We start from the raw sequence: 7,543 nt of genomic DNA, 5'->3' as shown, positions 1-7,543 counted from the left end.
AGAGAGAGAGAGAGAGAAGATGCTGGTCCCAAGAAATGAACAGGTCTTTATTAAGTGGTCTGAGAAGGATCACTCACAGAGAGGATCAAATGCCATGCAGGCAGACAAAGAGAATTTTTTTCTTAAAGAGGCTATTTAGGAGATTTAAAGGGGATGGTAATTTGCTCAGGAATTTGGGGAGAGGGGTCCTGTCAATATGTGATCAGGCCCAGGGCCTTTTAAGGATCTGGTCATCTAGTTAATTTATCAAGATATCAGCCAGCTTCCTCAAGGATAGTCAGGCCTGGGGGGGGGGGAGTCAAGCCTGGGAAAATGCTATTCTTCCTCCAGCAGCTAACAGCAAATACTGACAAGGTTGTGGAGAGATTGGAACTCTTATTCTTTTTTTTTTTTTTAGTTTTCTTTTCTTTTTTTTTTTAATTTTTTATTTTTGTGTGAGTGTACCGTCAAATCAGATCTGACTGGTACAGGAGGAGATTGTTCCTCCTTTTCCCGGCAGAGCATCTGGTGGATTCCAACCGTGTGCCTGTGGGATTGTAGTTGCAGCTCCTTGCCACTAGGCCACCAGAGCTCCCCAAGAGATTGGAACTCTTATTCACTGCTGGTGGTAATATAAAATGATATAGCTACTATGGAAGGAAGTCTGGCACTTTCTTAAAAAGAAATATCATTTGGCCCTGCAATTCTATACTGGGAATATACCTGAAAGAAACCAGAGCTACAACTTAGATGTATGCACACCCATGTTTATTGCTTCATTATTCACAATCACAAAGAGAGAATCAGCCCAACTGCCCAACAACTAACTAATGGATAGAAAAACTGTGGTACATTCACACAATAGCTGTTAACAATCTCAATCTCTTCACCGTCTATCATGATGCTGCCAATTGGTCTAGTGGTGAGAACCTGTTTTCTTGATGTTGAGCTTTAATCCATACTGAAGGCTGCAGTCCTTGGCCTTCTGCAACAAGCCCTTCAGGTCCAGCAAGTAATGTAGTGTCATCTGCATAACACAGGTTGTTGATGAGCCTTCCTCCAATCTTGATGCCACATCCCTCCTCATAGAGCCCAGCCTCCCGGATGATCTGTTCTGCATACAGGTTGAAAATATGTAGAGATAGGATGCATTCATACACCCTGCCCGATTTTGAGCCATGCAATATTTCCTTCCTCTGTTCTGGTAACTACCTCCTGGTCCAAGTATAGGTTTCATGAAAGAACAATCAAGTGTTCTGGGATTCCCATTCTTCTCAGAATCAGAGAGTTTGTTGTCATCCACACAGTCAATGCCTTTGCATAGTCAGTGAAACACAGATAGACATTTCTTTGGTACTCTCCTTTCAGCCAAGATCCATCTAGAAATTAGCTATAATATCCCTAGTATGATGGCCTCGTCTAAATGCAGCCTGTACATCTGGCAGTTTTCTATTGATATACTGATCCAGTCATCTCTGGATAATTATCAGCAGAATCTTGCTTCCATATGATATTAAAGATTCTGTTTGATAATTTCTGCACTCTGTCAGTTCACCTTTCTTTGGAATGGGAACAAATATTAATTTCTTCCAGTTAGTTGGCCAGGTAAGTTGTCCTCCATTTTAAAATGTAAAAAAATCAACACCACCCAACTAAAAAAAAAAAACCAAACAAACCCCCAACCAAAACAATCTTCATGGGTTTTCCTACAGAAGGCAATTTATCTATTTAACATAGCTGATGTTGGCATCATTAAGAAAAACTTTTCTCCTTCTTCCTTGTTTCTCCTACCTTACCAGGTAAGAGTTACTGGACTCTCAAATGTGACAGCAGTTCTCATATTTCAGTAACAGCTATGATGCTTATTATAGGCAGAGATGCTTATTCAGCCTTATGAAGAAACACCAGCAACTGTTCTGACTCGGCCTTTCTCCACTCCAGCACCACTGACATTTTGGGCCAATAATTACTTCTTCATTAGGGGGAAATGTCCCAACAATGTATGATGGTTAGCAGCATCTCTGACCTCTACCCGCTAGATACTGGCTGTGACAGTATCACAATTTCTCCAGACACTGTCAATTGTCCCCTGAGGGTAAAGTCACATCGCCATACTCTTGTGTGAGAACTACTGCTTGAATTCAAAATCTTTTTAAGCCCTAAAAATATGAAAACAAGGGGGAGGGGAGAGAATCTAAAGACATCCTGTCCTTGAGACACTTCATGCATCAATTCTTTTCCTCTCACATAGCACCTAACATAGTAGAAGTCTTTCTTATAAAGTAGTGTTTTTGTTTTACTTAAGTTTTCTTTATGAGATAAAGACTAAAAGCAAATACATCCAAATTTCCTCTTCCTGACAGCTACAGAATGGCTGTTGTAAGGTAAAAGACAGCTGAATGTCAGCTTTCTGGGTAAATAAGATACTTTCTTTCAAGGAAATCAAAGCTGAGGAATAAGATATCATCTACATATACAGTGAGCAGAGTCCCTGGGCAGCACAAACGATTAATGCACCTGACTGCTGACCTGAAGGGAGCTCCAGAGGCCGAGCTTTTAATTAAGGGGTTGGCTTAAAGGGTTGGCTTCTAATCCCATGGTCACCTTTGCCTGGCAGTTGGAATCCACAAGCAACTCTGCAGTAGAAGGATGGGCAATCTCCTCCTGTGTAATTCACAGCCTAAGAAATCCAGAGGAGGCTCAGCTATGAGTTGGTTCTAACTCGATGAGTTTTGCTAATCAAAAGGCTAGCCATTCATGCTATAAAGGGGAGCCTCAGAAGAAAGGGGTGAGGATGGGCGGGAGTAGGGGGTTAAACATAGGGTCACACAATTTGATGGGTGGGGGGAGGGATGGGGAAAGGAAAGAGGAAGGATCTGGTGTGGAAAACAATGTGTACGAACATTGTACATAAATCAGTATTAAATAAAATTTTATTTAAAAAAAAAGAAAGAAGGGTCTGGAGATCTACATTTTAAAAATTCAACCATTAAGGGAGCTCTGGTGGCCTAGTGGCAAGATGCTGCACTGCAATCCCAGAAGTACGCGGTTCAAATCCACCAGATGCTCTGCTGGAGAAGGAGGGGGTAATCTCCTCCTGTACCAGTCAGATCTGATTTGACGGTACACGTAAAAATAATACAATAAAAAAAAATTCAACCATTGAAAATCGTCTGGAACACAATTCTAGTCAGATACACATGGAGTCATGTATGGAAATGGACTTGATGGTAACTGGTTTAGAGCCAACAGTGAGCCCCCAGAAACCCTCATTTCAAAGGCCTGTGCCTGTCATCTTCCAGCCTGGCCAGAAGGGAAACTAGCTCATGTCTTGAACTGTTCTGTTTGTAGTTTTCAGCTGTATACTGTCAAAAAGATTTATGTGAAAGAGGCACTAGAACCAAGTGTCTAGAAAGGCAGAGGGCAGAGAAACAGGCCTCATTTCTGTAAACATTAGTAATATAACATACCCTTCTTGAGTTAAGTATTGCAAAATCAAAACGAGAAGATTCTTCCGGCGTGCTTCTGTTCTCATCTCGTACTGTGAACAAAGGAGAATTGAGATGACAATGAGATAGACACTCCTTTGACAGCAACAAGCCCTTGAAGGTAAATGTAACCTGTCAAAACCAAGCAGCATGACTTAAAAGACTGGGAAGCAGTTTAAAGTCTCTAAGGGTAGATAAAGTTGTTTTCTATTGTTATTGTCTTCTTAAAACTGCCTTCTCAATTGTAAACTTAAAGCACGATGATTTAAATTAGGATTCTACTTTATTAGTTGAACTTCTTACTGCCAAGCTAATTGGACTTTTATTGCTTATAATCATGAAGAAACAAATTTACACACTCCTCCCACTATTTGGTTGAGGTGAAAGAAAGTGACTATAAGATAAACTCATGAGCCAGAAATCAGCTCTGATATCAGAGGCCCTTCCATCTTTAACTTGCAATGAACCCCACCTAGTGCCTGCACGGAGTGGCCCAAAAAATCATGTAGGGCTCACAACAGTCAAACATTTACAACATCCACTGAGAGTAGCATAGGCTATAAAAAGGAAAATTCCAGCATAATAAGACCTCTACTCAATCTGTATACTTATTCACAGTATTAATGCATAGTTATATTTAGTTATCTGCAATCCCCTTTGAAATGTGCTCATGAAATATTTATTTTGAATAATACTACCCAAGACTGACAGGGAGGGACTAAGGTGCAGCTGATCCAGGCCATGGTCTTTGCAATTAATTTGTTACGCATCAGAGAGTTGGACAATGAAGAAGAATGTCAGGATTAATGCCTTTGAATTGTGCTAGAGAAGAGTATTGAATAAACCATGAACAGCCAAGAGAACAAATAGGTCTGTCTTGGAGAGAGTAAAAGCAAGTCTCTCCTTGGAGTAAAGAATTTTGAAGTTCCGTCTCACGTACTTTGGGCATGTGGTCAGCGTGGACCAGTCTTTAGAGAAGGACATCATGCTTGAATCAATGAGATTGAAATCAGTATGGGCAGATGGGGAGCTCTGGTGGCCTAGTGGCAAGAAGCTGCACTGCAATCCCAGAGGAACACGGTTCAAATCCACCAGACGCTCGGCCGGAGAAGGAGGCGCAATATCCTCCTGTACCAGTCAGATCTGATTTGACGGTACACGCACACAAAATTAAAAAAAAAAAAAAAAGAAATCAGTATGGGCAGGGTTCAGAGCTATTGTATACAGGGTTGCTATGAGTTGCAAGTTACTTGAAGGCATATAGAAACAATACTACCCTTATCTGGGGAGCTCTGGTGGCCCAGTGGGTAAGGAGTTGTCTTCAACACAATAGAACATGGTTCAAATCCACCAGTTGCTCTGAGGAAGAAAGATGAACAATCTCTTTCCATGTAATTTACTATCTCTGAAAACCCACTGGAGGGTCAGCTATGAGTTGGTTTTGCCTTGATGGCATAAAAGAACAATAAAAATCTGGAATCCGGAAATATCTTACCTGTTTATTTTATTAGACTATAGGTAAGAATTCGAATATTGGGCAAAAGGGGGGAAGCCCAAATTATGTCATAAACTCTGTGCACAAACACACTCATGACATGCCGGAAGGTTTTCAAGTATCCACCCAGAGCATTCTGAGAATTAATATTATAATCAAGTTAAACACACATAAAGTTATTTAAAAATCAAATGTTGTTATGTGCCATTGAGTCAACTAGGACTCATAGTGACCCTATGAACGGCTCTGAACCTTAATCCTGAACCTTAAACCTAACCGTAAGCCAACCTCACCAATTCTGATACATGGCCCCATTGCCATAGTCTTTGTGTCAACCCATCTCATCTAGGATCTTCCTCTTCCGCACTGACCCTGTACTCTTCCAAGCATGATGTCCTCCTCCAAGGACTGGTCTCTCCTGGTAACATGCCCAGAGTATATGAGATGGAGCTTCAAAATCCCTGCCTCCAAGGAGCAACCTGGTTTCACTCTATCCAGGAAAGACCTGTTGGTTCTCTTGGTGGTCCATGGTATGTTCAATACTCTTCTCCAGCACAACTCAGAGGCCTTGATTCTTCTTCTGTCATCCTTAGTCATTATCCAGCTGTCAGATGTACAGCAAGTGATTGAGAAGACCATGGCCTGGATAAAGTACATCTTACTTTCTAGATTGACACCTGCTCTTCAGCACTCGGGAGAGGTCCTTCATAGCAGATTTTCCCAAAGCAACTGGTCTTTTGATTTCCTTACTGCTAGTGCCAAGAGTGTTGACTGTAGATCAAAGCAAGATGAAATTGCTAACTTAAATCTTTCTCCATTTATCATATTACCTATTGGCCCAGTGGTGAGGATCTTTGTTACAACGTGGAAGAAAGATGAGCCTTCTCCTATGTGATTTACTACCTGTGAAAACTCTACGGAAAGGTCAGCTATGAGTAGCTCCAACTTCACGTACTTACCGATAGTGCTACAGAGTTTGTCTTTTCCCCCTATTATCTGAGTAATTTCCTAGCAGTGTTTTCAAATCATTCTATATGTCTAGACAATCATACCTTTAATTTCTATGTCCCTTCTTATTATTTTTGCATGCAAAACCAATGAGTGTTTTAGATCTTTGTGGACATTCTCCTCCCTAATGAGCTAAAGGCATAATAAAGAGGTTTGTTTCTTTATGTTCAATATTTGCTCCTTAAGTATTGTGTTATTATTGTTGTGTACAGTTGAGTCAGAACCAACCCATAATTGAACTTCCAGTGGGTTTTCAGAGGCAGTTAATTGCATGGGAGGAGACTGCCCATCCAACTCCCCCAAGTATATAAGTAGTAAATGACTTTAAAAACATGTTCATCTAAACCGATTCAGATATAAAGTTTTGTTGCTTAAAGTGTAAACTTTCATTCATCATGCAAGAAAATATACAAATAAAGAAATATGTACTCCAAATTGTTTGTGCACTCCACTTTTCAACCCAAATTTATTTTGCCATCTGCCATTCAAAAGGTAGTTGTTCGGTGCCTGGGAAGCGCAGTTAGGTCACTAGGGAGAGCTGCCTGGTGAGTATGAGGAATTTTATCTAAGCCACTTTCCTCCATCTCCTCCTCCAGACATCTGTAAGTAACACCTCCAAAGCCCTTCTCTTTGTAACCTACAAGTTTGTTCTCTCTAGGTTTGCTCCCTTTCCTATAGGTAACCTGAACACTGAGTCTTGTTCCAGAACCTGAACCCTGAGTCCGGTTCCAGAGACAAAAGGGAAATATAACTGTCAGCTAAGGAAGTGAAGGAGGATGGAGCCTCAAGGTTCAGCCAGCCACCCTCACTGGACTCACCCAGGCAAACACTTTGCAGTCCAGAGGGCAGAAAACGTCAGGAAAATATCATCTAACTGAACAAGAAGACACGCAGCTTCAACTCAAGACCACCAGCAAAGTGTTAAAGTGGGCTCCCCTTCCCCCTTCACCTCAATGACCCTGTTCAACATGAAGCAGTCAGAGTCTGCGCCCCATTCCCAAATGAGACTCACAAATAAAAAAAGACAATTTCTTTGCAAAAAGGAAAAAAAAAAAAGATCACCATTGGACTAGGCTCACCATTACCTTGTCTTTTCTGGTCCTGTCAGATCTTTTTTATTTCCTTTAGCCACTCCCTCTACCCACCAAATTGCACAACCCTGTGGTTTCATCCCCACCCACCTTCACTCTTCTGCTCCCAACCCTTACCCCCTTGGATCCCCATACATGTTTTCAACAATTAAAAAAACAACAACAAAAAAACCCGCACAAAAAAAGGTAGTTGTTGCTTTGAATTAAGACAAAAGAAATAAAACTTAGGATTATGGGGCGCTGGCTGAAAATCGCCTGTGACTTCATCCATAGCCACTGGTGAGAGTCAGCGCCCAGAGCCATCAGGGGCTTTAAGCTCGTTGCCCACTGCTGTGGTGTGGACAGCTGAAACCCAGGCTCCGACAGGCACCTGGGGTGGGGGGAAAAACCCCCAGACTCTACTTCATGCTCTGCTGGAGAAGGAGGGGCAGTCTCCTGTACCAGTCAGATCCAATTTGACGGTACACACACACACACACACA

General features: G+C 41.6%; 1 protein-coding gene across 1 annotated transcript in view; it reads right to left on the bottom strand.

Annotated features, from left to right (window-relative positions):
• KATNAL2 (katanin p60 subunit A-like 2) overlaps window positions 1-3,511 on the bottom strand; it is a 58,143-nt gene extending 54,632 nt beyond the window's left edge. The window contains exon 1 of the mRNA XM_006891693.1: window positions 3,450-3,511. The gene's annotated coding sequence lies outside the window, so the exon portion shown is untranslated. The remainder of the gene's footprint in view (window positions 1-3,449) is intronic.
• Between the last annotated feature and the right edge of the window lie 4,032 nt (window positions 3,512-7,543).

This window comes from Elephantulus edwardii, unplaced genomic scaffold (assembly GCF_000299155.1).
Source record: "Elephantulus edwardii isolate Elephantulus edwardi_28Jun2011 unplaced genomic scaffold, EleEdw1.0 scaffold00103, whole genome shotgun sequence".
NCBI classification, from domain to species: domain Eukaryota; kingdom Metazoa; phylum Chordata; class Mammalia; order Macroscelidea; family Macroscelididae; genus Elephantulus; species Elephantulus edwardii.
This window is presented reverse-complemented; position numbering and strand designations above follow the sequence as displayed.